This window comes from Amblyomma americanum, chromosome 2 (assembly GCF_052857255.1).
Source record: "Amblyomma americanum isolate KBUSLIRL-KWMA chromosome 2, ASM5285725v1, whole genome shotgun sequence".
Lineage (NCBI taxonomy): Eukaryota > Metazoa > Arthropoda > Arachnida > Ixodida > Ixodidae > Amblyomma > Amblyomma americanum.
In genome coordinates, this window is record NC_135498.1 from 37,818,973 (window position 1) to 37,835,340 (window position 16,368).

The window sequence follows — 16,368 nt, forward strand, 5'->3', positions numbered from 1 at the left end:
ATGCGTTGCTCTACAAAGTAATCCGTCTTTAATCAGGAGTCAACCGGACCCAAAGGAAATTCACCTTGAATATTTGGTAATTTGGTATTGGGGAGCTTCAAACGGAACTAAATTTCAGCCCATGTTTTTTTGAAGTTCGAATTGCAATACTGGCCAGCGTCAGCTTGCTGCCAGAAGCCCAGCCTATGCCCAAAAGGTCAATAACTGAACTTTTCGTAACGTAGGCGCGCGATTTGTTTTAATGCGTTAGCATCAGAGCCCCATGTGTCTAAATCCTGTACGTCCGTCGATCCTTCCGAAGCCGATTGGTTGGCCAGTGGCAAGGTGGAGAGAGAACTTGAAGGAGAGAGAGAGAGTTAAAGTGGGAAAGGAAAGGCGAATAAAGGGTTGGAGGCGACGGGTGGCGGGTGTCGGAGATTGGAGAGGTCGTGCGGTTTGTCCCTCGGTGACTGACGGGCTGGATCACGCCACCTGCCCGCACTGTCTGAACCCCTCGTCGTCAGCGACTCCTACTTGGGCATTGATCGCGTATTAGTTTTTGTTTCGCGAGTGCAGGAGGAGATCAGTCATTATTGCAGGAAGCTTCGCTTTTTGCACTTCCTGTGAGCATGACAGAAAAGAAAAAGTTATCTTTTTAATTCATTTCTGGGGGTGAAAATTGTTGGTTGGTGAGGTCAGAGAGCATCTTTATTTGTCGCAGGGTTGCGTAGCATGGCGCGAAGGAGGAGTGGGCCGTCAAAATCAGGAACAAACTGGCATGGCTTGAACTTCAGGGGTATCTGTAAAGAAAGAAATATTGTACCAGGTGGAGTAATGTAGTTTATAATTATGCGCATCATCTTTTTTCTTCATCCATGAGTATACTACGTAAAGTTACTTTTCTCAAAAGAGGCTAGTCAAAGCTAGATAATGCATGCATACAAAGGTTGCTGTCGCATTGCGGGTTTTTATTACCCACCCCTAACTCGATCTGCATAGTTTTTTCAGGCTTATAATAATAACATTATAATAATATGCACATATTATGTGTATTTCATTTGCGCTTAATCGACATCCAACTTCAGACACCTGTTAGAACCAACTGCTCCTCTAGAATGGGATGCGTCCACGTACAGGAAAAAAACGCAATTCAGACGCGTTGATGACATCCTTCGGCATCGATTGTAAACTATTCATAGAAGTGCCTGTGCAATTTGCTGCCTTGGCTGTTGTGGTGATATCCGCAATGTTCAGAACTCGTTTTCTGAGAGCTCACCACTTACCATCGTTTCCGGACAGGCCTCAAATCTGACGTGCCGGAGCAGTGAAACAAGGGTCGCCTTGACCTGCACCATTCCCAGCCGCATGCCGGCGCAGTTTCGAGGCCCGGCACCGAAGGGCAGATATGTGAAGGGCCGCACACTGTCCTTGTTCTCAGGGAGAAACCTGTCGAATAGTGTTGAACCACTACCATTACCGTCGTCACAACCTTCATCGTCATCACCATCATCACAATCATCAGACAGGCTGCATCCATTGCAAGTCAAATCTCTCCCAATGCTTACTAATTTTTTCTGGGGTTTCAGAAAAGGGCGCCAGTAATAATTAAAAAAAATTAGGCTATTTGAGGCTTACAACGTGTCGTCCGTGTCACTGTAATTCCATAGATTCTGGACGCCAGAAAACAGGTGAATCGTAATAACTAGTAACTTGTTAAACGATCTGCTGTAGTTACATTTTCTACAATTACACTTTGGCGCCTGATTGCAAGTAGAGATTTTTAACTGACCATGGCTATGGAAATTGAAAATTGGTTTTTGGGGAAAGGAAATGGCGCAGTATCTGTCTCACATATCGGCAAACACCTGAACCGCGCCGTAAGGGAAGGGATAAAGGAGAGACTGAAAGAAGAAAGGAAGAGAGAGGTGCCATAGTGGAGGGCTCCGGAATAATTTCGACCAGCTGGGGATCTTTAACGTGCACTTACGTCACACAGCACACGGGCGCGTTTGCGTTTCGCCTCCATCGAAACCCTGCCGTCGCGGTCGGGTTCGAACCCGGGTACGCCGGATCAGTAGCCGAGCGCCCTAATCACTGAGCCACCACGGCGGGTATGGATAGTGCAAGGAATCGCCATGTGAAGATTTCGAATTACTTATTGGGTCTTATTGGCCAGTTCGGCTTTGCCGGATGTTTTGCTACTGAGTTCAGTAATGAGTAACGACATGTGACGCTCATGCCATCGTCTTCCATTATGCGTCGCCTTTTGGATAGGTTTAATTTAATGTGGTGCGAGCGATTCTACTTTTGAATCAAAAGGTACTCTTTCTCATAAAAGGGGCGCGTTAAAGATATGTTCTCCCCGAAAGATGTTGTTAAGGACCCAACATGACTGGACAAGTTACACTCCTTAGCTCTTGCAGTTGCCTTCAAATGCCATGGAACTGTCCACTCTGCCTCGAATTATGACTTCTGGAGTTCATCCCAAATACTCTCCGCCTGTAGACAGGCCGCGTGCAGTCGCAGCGTTTCCTATGATACTGCACACTTTTCCACTCGGGGGCACCACACCCTGACTGCTCTATGGGGACATAATGGCGGCAACACAGTAGCTACAGCGCTATTATGTACGATAGAGCGCATAATTCCCGCCCCGTTTATGAGTGCTACGAGCCATGTACAACCACGTGTGCTCAGGGTGACGCACTATACTCGCTGTCCATGTTGTTTTACCATGCTTAAGCAGTGGTTCCGGGCTTTTTTTAAGCATCATTTCTTGCAGACATTTTAGCTGAAATTAAAGCTTTTACTCGACAGCCAAAAGAATGTGTCGTTGACTTGCATTTCATTGCGTGCATTAATGATAGCATTATATTCCAGTGAACACGCTAGGGGTGGCTATGCGTACACTCATATCCACGAGCGGCCTATACCAGTATCGAATAGCAGGTACAATGAAATTTCTGCACTTGTAAGCAGCATTGTCTGGCTAAATAGTCGCGGCAGAGACATTCTCCAATCACAGAACAGAAGTTTTCAATTAAATTCGATAAATGGGATGGTTCCAATAAAGGTGCAGGTAACAGACCGATAGCCCGTATTTGTACTTGCATTTCAAGGTCATTCATGCGCACCTTTCGGGGTTGAACTTCTCCGGATCGGTGTAGTGCTCGGGGTCGTGGTGAATGGCCTGCATAGGGATCTCAATACACATTCCGGGCTGGAAACGGATACCAGCCACTGTGGTTTCTTCAGTGCAGAGCCGAAACAGTCTGCGCAAAGAAATGAAAAGAGTGGGCGTTGAAGTTTGTGCTCTCCATAAGCTCTCCATCTCGGAGGCCTTGGATAGCATTGCTAGCGAAATAACGCCAGCTTAGATTCTTGGATGATTGAGAAAGCTGACGCGGCACCTACGATGCGTGTTCGTTTAAGAGCGCTTCCAATTAAAGGACTTTAAAATTCTCATTTATGTTTTGTGTACAGAGAAATATATCAGCACGAAGCCGCAAATAATTTAGTGCGCAGGTGTTATCATCTTGCGGTACACGATTGTATACATTATTCGGAGCAATATCAAATATCCAAACAGTATTTGTGACAACTTACTTGATAACTTTTTATGTTGTTGTTACTGATGTTATTGCAGAGTGAATTAAAAGAAAAAAGAGGAAAAAATGCGCTGAGTAGCCCTGATCTAACGGATGATATTGTAATCACGCGACATATCTGATTACATGGTGTCCAATCTTAGTGTAACCAAGCTTTTAAAAAAGACGGAGCACCCTAGCGCAGTGAAAACAGCTGAGGGTTGTTCAGAGCAGCGTGGCTTAGTCTGCGGTATAATTATTTTTATCATCAAACATAATTAATTAGTAAAATTTTAATTATTGACTTGATGAACAGAGTGTCAATACGGAAGTTGTAGATCGCCTCGAAAAGCAGCTAGCAGCGTTGTGTCCATCAAGGTACGCATTTCTTAGCTTATTTATTGGACTTCAAAGAAAGCTATCATGTTACCAACTGCATGGATCACATCTCTGCCCCAGTGCGCAAGAAAAGCTTCATCGGGAAGAGCACTCAAGCAGAAATCGGATGTTGTTCCCCGAAACGCGTCTAGGAACGTTATTTCTGCTAGTTATGGTTTAAGGCCGGTAAACTACTTTACGTAAACGATAGCTTGGTTCAAGCATTTCCGTCAGTTGTTCTTCAAGGCAATCTACAACTGCTTTGACAGTTTGTTCTTGGAGGAAATAATTAAAAAGTTAGCTAATTATTTTTATTATTTGTGAAAATTTATTCAACGAAAAAAAAAACTGCAGATTACGCCAGGCGACTCTCAACAGATATCAGTAGGTTTGATTGGGGCTACGGCTCTTTGCGTTGTTTAAAAGCTTGTTTACATTTAGCTGGGACACTTTAAACTACAAAATAGGCTTTCAGCTTCCTGCCCTGAACAGTGACCGAACCGCCTTCCCATCCTGAAAGATGATAAAAATATAAGATACAAACCTTTCTATTTGAGTTTGCTAATTTGAATTCCATAATTCCAGTGCACCTTCATAGTGCTGATCTCGCAATGCATGCGGGGACAGCAGAAGCATCGTCGTCAGTACAAGGGGAAGAATATGTATGGTACAGTGTTCTAGACAACAGTAGTTTTGCGAATATTGTTTTCAGGTAACCAAGAGTGGTATCTCGAAAGTGCTGGGTGGGCTGAGCTGTCAGAACTTAGCTGTCTCCGGTTATTAGAGCCCGGATTTTCTTGTCAAGGCATTTGAAAGGTGCAGTAGCGAACGTTGCATGAGTGGTAGACTCTTTGCACAGACATTGATGCACTTCGTAGCATCAGGCGCCTTGCTCTTTAAACACATGGAAACAGAATGCACCATCATGACACAGCACATTGAGCGAAATGGATAAACAAACGCTCAATGGCACATATGCTGTTCTCACATAGGGTCGGGTGTGCAGAGTCGAATTGCCTCCTTGATGCAAGCCTCGAGGTACGGCATCTTTTGCAGAGCATCGTACGTTATGTCACCCTGAAAAAGAGAGAAAGTGGACAGTTAACAGGGCTTTTTAATCACTCCACGATATCTTCATATAATAGCTCCTGTCTTTTCGATTTGTTGCGTTACCTGATTTACGCACAACCTGCGCACTCCGTCGTCTTTTGGCATAAAGAATTCAAGGCTAAACTCAAATTGTTCGGAGTTACACAGGCCTCAGGGGATTAAAACTAGCGTGAAAAATTTGCTGCGTGAGCTCCGGTTGTATTCTAATCTGGTTAATCTTTATTTTTCTTAATTGGGCAACCGTATTATATAGTGAACTGGAGAGTGCTCTTCCGCCAGTTTACAAACCCTGAATTTTGCGCTTATTTCTTTATTTAGGGGTCGGTTACTTCCTGAGAGCAATACCAGAAGATAGACAGCGTTTTCACAAAACCAAGCGGTTGTTAAGTTCAGAATAAGTGTTTTCATTGAACGTAATTTGCAACATCGCTTAAAAGAGTGGAGACACCATATCGTTGGTAGGCATGCACGTTCCTGGTTTAAAAAGATGCTTAGTGCTCCAGAATGCGTAATATATAAGCTCTCAGATTCATATAAGTGCGATAAATATTTTAATTACTGTAATATATATACTGAGCGACTAATCTTTTGGTTTCGGAGCGCCGGGTTGCCTTATGACGTCACAACTATGGAAAAGCAGCAAGCCTGCCCTCGTAGGCCCCAAAAGTACACATGTACAGTACTCACGGATTGAAATAGGACATTCGGAGCGCGTGGCCGTCGCTTCATGGAGCGCCGCCCGTAGACGCTCATGGAACCAAGGTGGTGCATTGTGGTATGGCGTGAGAGGGAGAACATCTACAAAGCAGAATTGTTCCTTCCAGTAGCCAATCAGCCGGCCTGTGGTTTACCACATGCCTGCGTGGCACTGCAAGGCTAGCGCTCCGAACGTCCTATTTCAATCCGTGAGTACTGTACGTACACAAGTACCGACCTAGGTACAGATGCTTTATATATCAGCTCCTTTTGAAATGCCGGCTAAGTCTGTACAGCGATATGATGAAAAAAGCCAAGGGAAGGAAGGACTGTGTCAAGTTCTTCCAGTTACCAGCTGATAAAACTTAAGCCACCAGTTACGTGCGCTCATGCTGTGTGATGCGAACGTTAAAGTAAAAAAAAAACAAATAATGACATCATTATCCCATTACGTGAAGCAGCCAGCTTTACATCAGCTGGATCAATTTTAGTTCGCGGTATTTTTATCAAAAACTGTGAGAAGAAAAACACGAATGCAATAGAGCCCACTTATAACGGCCGCAGTGACAGTGAACGCTCGTTTATTACGAAGGACGGTAGTGCCACCGTCAGATTATAGTAAGAAAATGACAGTTCCTCTCAGATACAGCAAACAACGCCACACAGTTATAGCGAGCGAGGAGGCAGCGTAAATTCGCCCTCACCGCTGAAAAACTCCCCATTCCAGAAAGCGTAGAGACCGCAGAGATGCTCAGTCGCCGCGACACCGGCCCGTAAAGAACACGTCGACTCAAATTAGGAATAAAAAGACGGTATTGTAATTGTAGATAACTGCAGGCTAAGCGGACGCAAGTGGCCTACAAGGTTAGTCATTGAGTGCGTGTGTGCAAGGTGGCCACACCATCAAAAATGGAAGCAGAAGTGTGGTGGGCTCGCTACAGGGGCCGCGTCGAAAGGGCAAGAACTGTGTACCTCAACAATTTCATTAATGGCAGTAATTTTAAAGTGATTTGACAAGTTTGTCTTTTGTGATATTGTAGGAAACTCTAGCTAGTTTCATTTCCAACTACTTTAGAGCATTTGGTATGTGGAGGAGAATTGATGTGGAAAAATCAATAATATCTGCACATGCACGTTGCGCGAGAGGCTGCGGTGACGGCCGAATTGTGTGAGGAACTGGGGAGACGAAGCTGCTCTATTTTCGCCGGTCGTAGTCTTTTCTGTCGGATACCGTTGCCAAGACAGCGAGTCGGCACTCCAGTTGGATTTCCTTTGGGTTCTATAGGCGGAATTCGCGCTGACGTCTGGATTGGTTGGATATTGGCAAAAATGGAAAGTTTCCTAGTCATTGCGGTTTCTGCTTTCTATTTATATTATGTGCTTGGCGGACGTGGTTGTCGCTGAGAGTGCGCAGTTGTAAGGGGGTAGTGGGCCAATCTCTTGTCAGGTCACAACGGCACGATGCCTCATTCCCCGTACCTGCTAACTGCTGTCAATGCCTTCACTTCGTTGAACCCATAGCTACGCCGCTAGATTGCTCCGGGTCTCGTGTCTGTTGATTTTGCAGTCGGCTGCCCGCTATTTTCTGCTTTAGTTTAGCAAACAGTCCATGTGTTATCGAAATTACTGATCCAAGATAATACTACTGCACAAAACAGCACTTGCCGCGCGAGTGCGGAACTCTACCGGGAAGGCGTCCATGAAGACGACAGCACCTCGGCTCTACTTTTACTTAACATACCTGCACGTGCATAGATAGCAACCTAGCGTTCGTTGGGCATTATATACAAGCTGCGTTCCGCTTATGTCAAACAATCTCTTTTCCTTTACGTCGGTTTTACGTTTAATTGTTTACGCAGTGAGATAACTACGCATAAAACGCCGATGAATGCGAGAAAACAGAGTTGTCGCCACTGCTTAGGACAGGCGTCTCTTACTCTGTACGTCCTTGCTCCGACATGTCCACTACTTGACTTTAAATTGCTTTATCCAGCGCTCAGCAGACCTGGTCACATGGCCTAGCAGCGGCGATGCCCACTCCTTGTATATGCGTCCTAAAATGTAAGCGATTGCCGATTTTAGGCCACTGATATGAAACTATACTCGACGACCATTTGCATTACCGCTGGTGAGTGCCGAAGTGGGAAAACAAGAAATGATGAAGTCTTCTCGCCCATTTGTAAATCAGATAATGTACAGATAAGGTAGCTACCCAAATCGGCGTCTCATCGTAGTTAAGGTATTGCTTGGCCGCCGATACTGGTGCTTCAGCAACGGTAACCACCGATCAGACCATCGACCACGGACGTCACGCTCCGCCTCTCTGAGTATGCCAGATTACTGTGTTGTGACGTCACTAGTGCTCCCTGATTTTGTTCCAAACCTCATATGTCATTAACTATCACACTAGCAATCCGTCTCAATCATGTGAAAGAGCATTTATGGAATCTGGAGATAAATTAAAATATATTTTAGCCATTTGTAGTGTCTAACACATAGCCGACGGATTGCATTACATAGGAAGCCCATGACAAGCTTTTTATTAGCTTAAGTTTTGGTGTCTCAACCCTTTTAAAGAAAAATCAGCAGTTGCAGTACGTGAAGGAATGGTAGCAGTTAACTGTATGAATACCGTTGCCCTCGCGATTGAAGTTATGTTAACGTTTGACAGTGTAATCACAGATATTTAGGTTCACCGTAGACGACCGCAGTTTTCCGCCATTTTGCATGTTCTGTTTTAAAACTAGTAACTTCACATGGCACGTGGAATGAAGATCTATCTGCTCACGCTGCAGACTCATGAAACACTGTTTGTTGTCGGTACTTTTGCTGTTAACTTTCAAGAGAAAAAGATTAATTAAGATTTTGTGTAATATATTTCATGTCCAGGCGTGAAAACGAACTACCCGTTCACCCGCCCACTTCTTCCTGGTGTACACTGCTCACAGCTTCGAAACTTGCTTCTGCTACACTACTCACTCATAACTTCCTCCGCAAAAAAAAAAAATCACACACAAAGTAGCCATAAATTTCTCAGGTACCTCGGAAAGTGCGTTCTCCACTTCGGCAATCGCTCTTTCTTGGCAGTCGGGATTGAGGGCCAAGTAGTAGGTGGTGAAAACAACGGTAGAGCTCGTGCTCTCAACGCCGCCGACGAAGAAGCCTATACCCTGAGCAGTTATCTCATCCAGCGACAGTTCTGAAAGCACATTGGGTCGAGAATCGACAAACGACATGTTTTCACAGCCAGTGTGCACTTTTTCTTCGACAACCTGGTCACACAGCTTCTGGTCAAACCAGAGAAAAGTCTGTGAAAATGCAACTTACTATCGTATGAAGTCTGAGCCAGTGCACAAGCCTCACCAAATAATTTGCTATCTACGACTGCCATCTAAAAATATAACATTTCCTATTCATATGCCTCAGATGTGAAGAACGTTAGCGCCGCATGCGACTGGGATTTTAACTGTGCGATGTCGGGGCACGTTAAAGAGCTGCAGGTGGTCTAAATTTGCGTTGCCCTCCACTACACCGTTGGACGTTAAACCCTCTAAACCAAAACCTAAACCATCTTAAACATCATCGACAGCGTGGAAGCATATTTAAGGCTCGCTTGTGCTCTGTGTATTTCCGCTGAACTGATTTCGCGTAGCTCGACCAAATACATCACAGCAGAAAGGCATATCAAAGGAATCGCTCGAATACTCGAATTAGAGCTTCTTTTGAGCGGTAGTGTACAGAGTTTTGAGCGGGGATATCTACGTTGCTGTTTGCTTAAATGTTGCATGGTTTTAGAGCACATCGCATATCTCGTCGGAGCTTACTCTCACAAGTGTAATCTAGTACTCTTAATTGGTCATGTTAGTACGTCACTTCAGCTCTTAAAACTCATCAAAAAGTAATGCGGAATTTTCAGCTGAATCTTGCAGGCTAGCGCCAATAAAAGCGGCCTCATTATTCGCGTACAAATGAATCGACCAACCTTTTACCCCTCTGAGCGTGAGTCACTGCCGATTATGTGCACAAACGAATAATTTGATGGTCTGAATGGCGAATGCTTTACTAGGAGTTTCACGGCCGCTGCACACGAAGCACCCGTTAAGGACCAGAAGTTCTTTGATAGTTTCGTGATATGTAAGTCTCACTTCTCTTTCGGGCATTGTCTGCATTCTCTCCACCTTCCTCCCAGTCGTAGTCCGCATTCATAAATGCTTGTAGGAAGTCGTCTTCTTCCTGAAAGCCGACGCGTAAAAATGCAGAGCACACAACCTAAAGGGAAATCCTTGACAAAGAATGACATAAGTAGGCCTTTTGCGCAGGTAGCTCTCGTCTACATAATAATACTAAACAAATGTCTAATCAGAACTTCATTTTATTATGTCCTTAGGGCATTCGGTGTTTGATAAAAGACATTCAAAAGGTTGCAGAGTGGAATTTGTACGGAAATCGAAATCTTGCTTGAAATTAGCACTTTCTTGTAAACATTTGCTCTGCTTGAACATTCAGGTAACGTTTAAAGCACCCGGTTCTTCTCATTCACTTTTCTTACTGCTCAAGCACTAAAACCCTCACTCTGAGATTTCGGCAATGTTAGTCTTTCCGAAGCCTCTCAGTGACCTTGAGGTTGCTCGGGCAGTGAGACCTGGGTCTCACAAGCACCACCGGGAGCAGCGCTTGCCACCGCAGGGCAGTGCCACACTACGGCGCCGGGACTGCTCAGTGATGCCGCAGCACTGCGCATATATGGGTACTGACCCATAAACGCTGTGACGTCACACCTTTAAGATGGAGACTAAGTCCGATTTCGTCGATGTTTCTCTAAAGCCTGCTTGACCTTGAAAACCGAGGCGAAGTGAAAACCGAAGTGCTAGCGCATCTAATTCACATTTGGCTTAACCACGCGAAATCGCCAGTCATTTCCTTTATTTTATGCAAGAATTCCCTCAGAATGAGGTTATTTTCAAATTTTCATAAGGGCTTAGGACGTCCTCTGTATCTTTTCACATCCTGGAAAACCAGTGAGAAGTTCAATGACTAATCAAGCATTGTATACACTACTCAAAATGTTTTGGTCAGTTACCTTGTTATGGGCCTTCCTTTCTTCTATGAAGTGCGAGATGTAAGCTTTGAATACATCTGTGCTCGATTTCGTTGGGTAATCAGGTTGCACCATCTTGTAAATATTCGGCATCAGGACTGCGGAAACAGCGCGAGAAAGAAGGATTTTATTACTTTCACGTTAATAGTTGTCAATCGAACAGATTTTATCGCCGCCTTATTTGTAAGTACCACGAGCATTCGCTACGTGCATGGGATCTTTCCTTGCAGGACAACAAGCGTACCATCGGAAACAAGAGTTACAGAATTCTTGAAAACACAATTCGGAAACAGAATTCTTGAGTGCGAGCCACACTGCAATTAATTACGCGGAACAAAATATCCCACAGAAGCACCTTGCAGCAGCTGTAGGGAAAAGCCCTCTGGAGAACCATCTAACTTATTTGCTGGGGCCGCTTTCTCCAAGGATCCATATAAGCTTTCCATTTTCGATACATATGGTATTTTAGCATTGATCACTTTTGTTCGGTGAGGTAGTCGTGGGTTTCAAGCGTCAGCGGGAAGTGACCGGATCATTAACCCATTGGCGACCGTACGTCTATATTGGCTGCAGGACTCTGCCAATGGTTAACTGATACTTGCAGCAAGTGACGGAATCTATCGACAACGTGTGAAGCTGCAACCTTGTGATTTCATCGACTGGCCATTTGCTGCTCTCGTATGATGGTGCCCTCACACTGGCGTCGCTCTAAATGAAATGTAAACTGGATGTCCATTTCAAATGGGTCCTTATAGAATACAGTTCAAAACTTGATAAGGTGTTTCTTCTTGTTCGAATAAAATGTTATTTCTTGCGATTCACGATGCCCGATTGATTTTACCCTCATGGGGAGAGCCATTTTTTTTGTTAAGCAACCTTTTCATCTAACACCTGCAGCGGCAAGAAACGTTACTTATTCATCACCACGATTATCTCCCGGGTGTTCTCGATTTCGAGTATAAATAGGGATGTCTATAGAAAAGTAAACCCAAGTAGAAGTACGTCGAATAATGACTGTCAATGCACTTCTGCACACAAAAATCAAGCTGCTACTTACAAAGCATCAGCGCTTTCCATCCAGCATCAGTCACGTATATGCCTTCAAGACACTTAATTAACGCATGGTTTGGTTCATTCTTGCTGTCCAAGTCAATGCTGTAGTTTAAAGCAGCCGTAATGTCCAGTGCCGTATGGCGAACAAGCCTGGAACAAGATTTTTATTTTTATTTTTACTACACAAAGCCGCTTCCATTGGTGTTATGCTTGTTCGTCTAAGAACTGCTTCTGGTGTGTGAACCTAAATCGAGCTGAACTCTGTGGCCTATTCTCTTGGCTTTAGGGCCACCCCCAGAGAGTCTCGTTTTTGAGACACACTATTGAGATGCGTTGTTTAATCATTTTGACACCGCATCTGCCCCCCACCCCCCCCCCTCCCCCCACAAAAGAAAGGTAGAATTCATTAAAAAAAACGGCAGAAATAATTGTAAAAGAAAGGAGAACAAGATATGACCCCCGAACTTTAGCTCCCCCTTTCGTGAACGCAAGTGCCCGCGCAGTAACTAACCACTGCAACCAATGACACGAGAGACAAGATGACCACCGTTATTTCATGAGCTAGGCCTATGCGTTCACCCGTTTCGGCAGCCTACACTCAGAAGGCTGTCCAATCACAAACCGTTCTTACGGAAGTATAAGTGATCACTGGTTTTTGGACATGGGCTATGTTTTTTTTGTTTTTGGTACAGAGGGTTGGTTAGGCGGCATATTCAGTCAAACTCCCCAAGCTCAAATCCGGAGCGCTTGCTTTGGATTAACTCACTCTGCTATGTTTACAGGCTTGTTTTTGGTGGCTGCGTCGACGATTCGAGTTGTCAGTCTTTCAGCAGTGGTTCTGACCTTGATCACGACCTGAAATGGAATGGCTTGTACGTAATAAATATATTTACGCGCAACAAGGTCTTTCCCTCTGCTTGGTTTGGGAACTTGACAAGAATAAAAGTTTCTAAGTTACCAATAGTGCGCGTAGAATTTTTAGCGTGAGAGCTATAATACCGGAGGTTAACATGGCAGTTCGCCTACTTAATTTTATCGTGACTGTAATGAGTAAAATTAGCGCATTTGTTGCCTTTTCGTACAACTCGAGAAACTACCACTTGACTGGAGATTATATTAATATTACCAACTTCAATTTCTTCTTGCTTTATTCCAGTTATGCGTCGCCGAAGCAATGGTTCGTCATGTCTTGAACCTTAATTATTTTTCATGTTATTCTATATTTTATCAATAACTGCAACTGGTGTTATTTTCCTCCTTGCGGTAAGAATAAATTAATTTATTGCGATCATATACAGCCTATTCGTTTCCCATGTTAGTATATCTTCTAGTTTATATAATAAATAGAATCGGTGCTCTTTTTTTCCTTATGGTACGGCTACGTTCAACTTGCTGTGGCCATAAAGCCTGTTCACATGCGACACATCTGCGCTGTTCAAAATTGCACATGCCAGTAAACAAAAAAGCAATGAACTAACATTACAAAAAGTAAATCTCTGAACTCTATGTATGTACCCGCCGCGGTGGCTCAGTGGGTAGGGCGCTCGACTACTGATCCGAAGTTCCCGGGTTCGAACCCGACCGCGGCGGCTGCGTTTTTATGGGGGAAAAACGCTAAGGCGCCCGTGTGCTGTGCGATGTCAGGGCACATTAAAGATCCCCAGGTGGTCGAAATTATTCCGGAGCCCTCCACTACGGCACCTTGTTCTTCCTTTTTCTTTCACTCCCTCCTTTATCCCTTCCCTTACGGTGCGGTTAATGTGTCCAACGATATATGAGACAGATACTGCGCCATTTCCTTTCCCCAAAAAACCAATTATTATTATTATTATTTTTATTATTATTATTATTATTATTATTATTATTATTATTATTATTATTATTATTATTATTATTATTATTATTATTATTATTATTATTATTATTAATAACTCTATGTAGCGTAGGGCCAAGGGCATCCCGATGTGGTCGGCTTTGCATTTCAAGACAGGAATACCAGAGAGCTGCACCTCACATAACTTCTTACCGTTCTTAGCCTCGCCGTGGTGACTGCCCGAGTGAAAACGGTCCTGGCTTTTTTCCACTCGTCACCGGACAGGTTGAGGAGTTCCTTCCGCCAAACGTCACTTCCAACAAATTGAAACGTCTGCAGTGGTATTAAAGACAGTAAGGAAGGACAAATTAAGATACCTCAAAAAACAGTGCACAGCTGCTGCTTCTTAATCTTCGCCTTTGCTTGTCAAGCGTTTCTTACTGGTCTTTATTACATCCTTGGCACCACAGCCGCGACATGCACCGCATTCATTCAGGTAGGCTTACGGGCCGGCTCCATATGTGCTTTTTCTCTGCCTAAGGGAGCGCATAGAGCTGGTTCAGCGAAGGCATCGGTATTCTAGATGGCCTAGTGCTTTTATAAAGCGGAAGCCAACAGCCATCGCCTCTGTGTCGAGATAACTTATTTCCTAGCGTCATTCAGCCCTCTTCCGGGCAAGGACGCGCAGATTGGACTACCGTAGCCAACATAGGCATCGTACTGAGCAGCGCACAAGCATGCGCATATCTACCCTATATTTTGATGCAGGCGAGAAGACAGCGCTTTGCTGCAAGTTCAGGCCGCAACAAAGTCGCATTTAATCTTTTAGCGCAGGATTTAGTTCCAATGGCAGGCCTCTGGTCGCTCCTTATCCTGTAGCACGATTTACTCCTGTCGCAGACAGTCACGCGAGCTTAAACCATTTTTGGCACCCTCACCAAGTCGGAGGAATAGAGAGGACTGCTCACAACACATTTCTTTCCAGTTATGTATGACAAGGCTACTTGTCAAAAGTTAAAGTACCAGATCAATAAAATCGGCAGGATTCATTTGAGACACTTATAATCGGTACCCTTATGAGTATCACCGGCTCTCCAATTGCATACCTGAATGCTAAGTCGGGAGATTATGCTAGTGCCCTCGTTTTCTACCAACTGTAACGCGATTAGAACCTCAATGTTGGTTTGTCCATACTGTGATTACAACTACAAAAGCCTATTGCTGCTATAACACGTCGCTGCACTAATTACACCAGCGATTTTCTTTTAGAGCGAAAGCTCTACTTCACGACTAAATTTGCAGAAGCCGATTCACTGCTGAAGCCTTAACTTTGACCTTGATCTTGAATAAATTAATAAAATGAATAATGCGGGGACAGGGATTCGAACTCAAGGTGGTGCGAACAGATCAGCTTCGCTGGCCACTTCTCGAGAGCACTACGCCTATCGCCACATTTTTTCCCCAACATGGTATTTACTCCACGAGGTTATGAGCGTGCAGGAAGGCGATATATTCAGATTGTTTACAAAGCACGCAGCCAGTGGCGGCACTGCACTAGCTAGAAAGGAAACAACAAAGCTAAACGTGCGGCAAAGACACCGCATCAACAGCAGAAACCTGTCAGTAGAAAGTCCCTCTCATCATAAATATTCCTGAGTTCGAGCATCATTCGCCTGAAATGGCTTCTGGCGGGAACAACAGGTTCAGCTTTGCGGTCCAGCATGCGCCGTAGCCTGTAATGCCTCGTGCTGAACAGCAACACACTCTCGCGTTGTGCATTGCACTTCGTCGTCTTCATCAACTTCCATCAGCGGCGCGAACAGATCAGATCAGTGTAACTTCGATCAGAGCTTAACCTGAGTCTAATATCGTCGACAGACGTGCCGACGACCCAGCAAAGCAATACCATGAGCTACCAGGCTAAACACATGCTTTTGCACCTTACTATACCATATTTTTTTTTATTCAAGCAGAATATTACTTGACGTAGTTCTTTGTTTTTCCAAGAAAATCATGAAATTATGTCACGCACTGGCCGCCAAGTAGTGCGCAAGCCTACAAGCACTGCGACGATTTTGCCTAGCTGTTCCCAAAGATCAGTTACGGGGAGAAAGAGCCCATAAAATTATTTACAAAATTCTTTGCACAGACTGCGACGCAAAGTACATCGACGAGACCAAAAGCCTAAAGGAAATAATTGGGCAACGCAAAAACGATGCCCGTAACTTCGCAACAGAGCGCAATCCGGAAACCGAACGTTCTTAATCCTAGTTCGAAAAAACCACCACCCTCAAACGACCCCAAACAATGTCAACCGCGCAAATGAAAACCTGCCAACTGCACAACGAAGGGACTTCTCTCTGCAGCGCACAGAAGAAGAAAAGGAGCCAGCAATTATCAGCCCAAGGCCTCAGCCTCCAGTGTTCAACCCCCCCCCCCCCCCCCTCCTGCACCCTTCACATCGCCGCATTCCTTCTTTCGGCTCCTTCCTGCCCCGCCATGTCATCATCATCATCATCATCATCAGCCTTACTACACCCATTGCAGGGAAATGCCTCTCCCATGTCTCTCCAATTAACCCTATCCATTGCCAGCTGTATCCACCCTTTGCCTGCAAACTTCTTAATCTCATCCGTCCACCTAACCTTCTGCCG

At 44.6% G+C, this 16,368-nt stretch overlaps 1 pseudogene across 1 annotated transcript in view; it reads right to left on the reverse strand.

The window, feature by feature from the left end:
* The window catches only part of LOC144119630 (uncharacterized), a 53,281-nt pseudogene that overhangs the window by 29,491 nt on the left and 7,422 nt on the right, over window positions 1–16,368 (reverse strand). Inside the window, exons 5-14 of the transcript XR_013312399.1 lie at window positions 13,928–14,047; window positions 12,668–12,756; window positions 11,906–12,051; window positions 10,831–10,946; window positions 9,896–9,983; window positions 8,792–8,949; window positions 4,933–5,021; window positions 3,114–3,251; window positions 1,263–1,425; window positions 679–779 (exon numbers count right to left, since the gene is read on the reverse strand). The product of XR_013312399.1 is annotated as an uncharacterized LOC144119630 (transcript). The remainder of the gene's footprint in view (window positions 1–678; window positions 780–1,262; window positions 1,426–3,113; window positions 3,252–4,932; window positions 5,022–8,791; window positions 8,950–9,895; window positions 9,984–10,830; window positions 10,947–11,905; window positions 12,052–12,667; window positions 12,757–13,927; window positions 14,048–16,368) is intronic.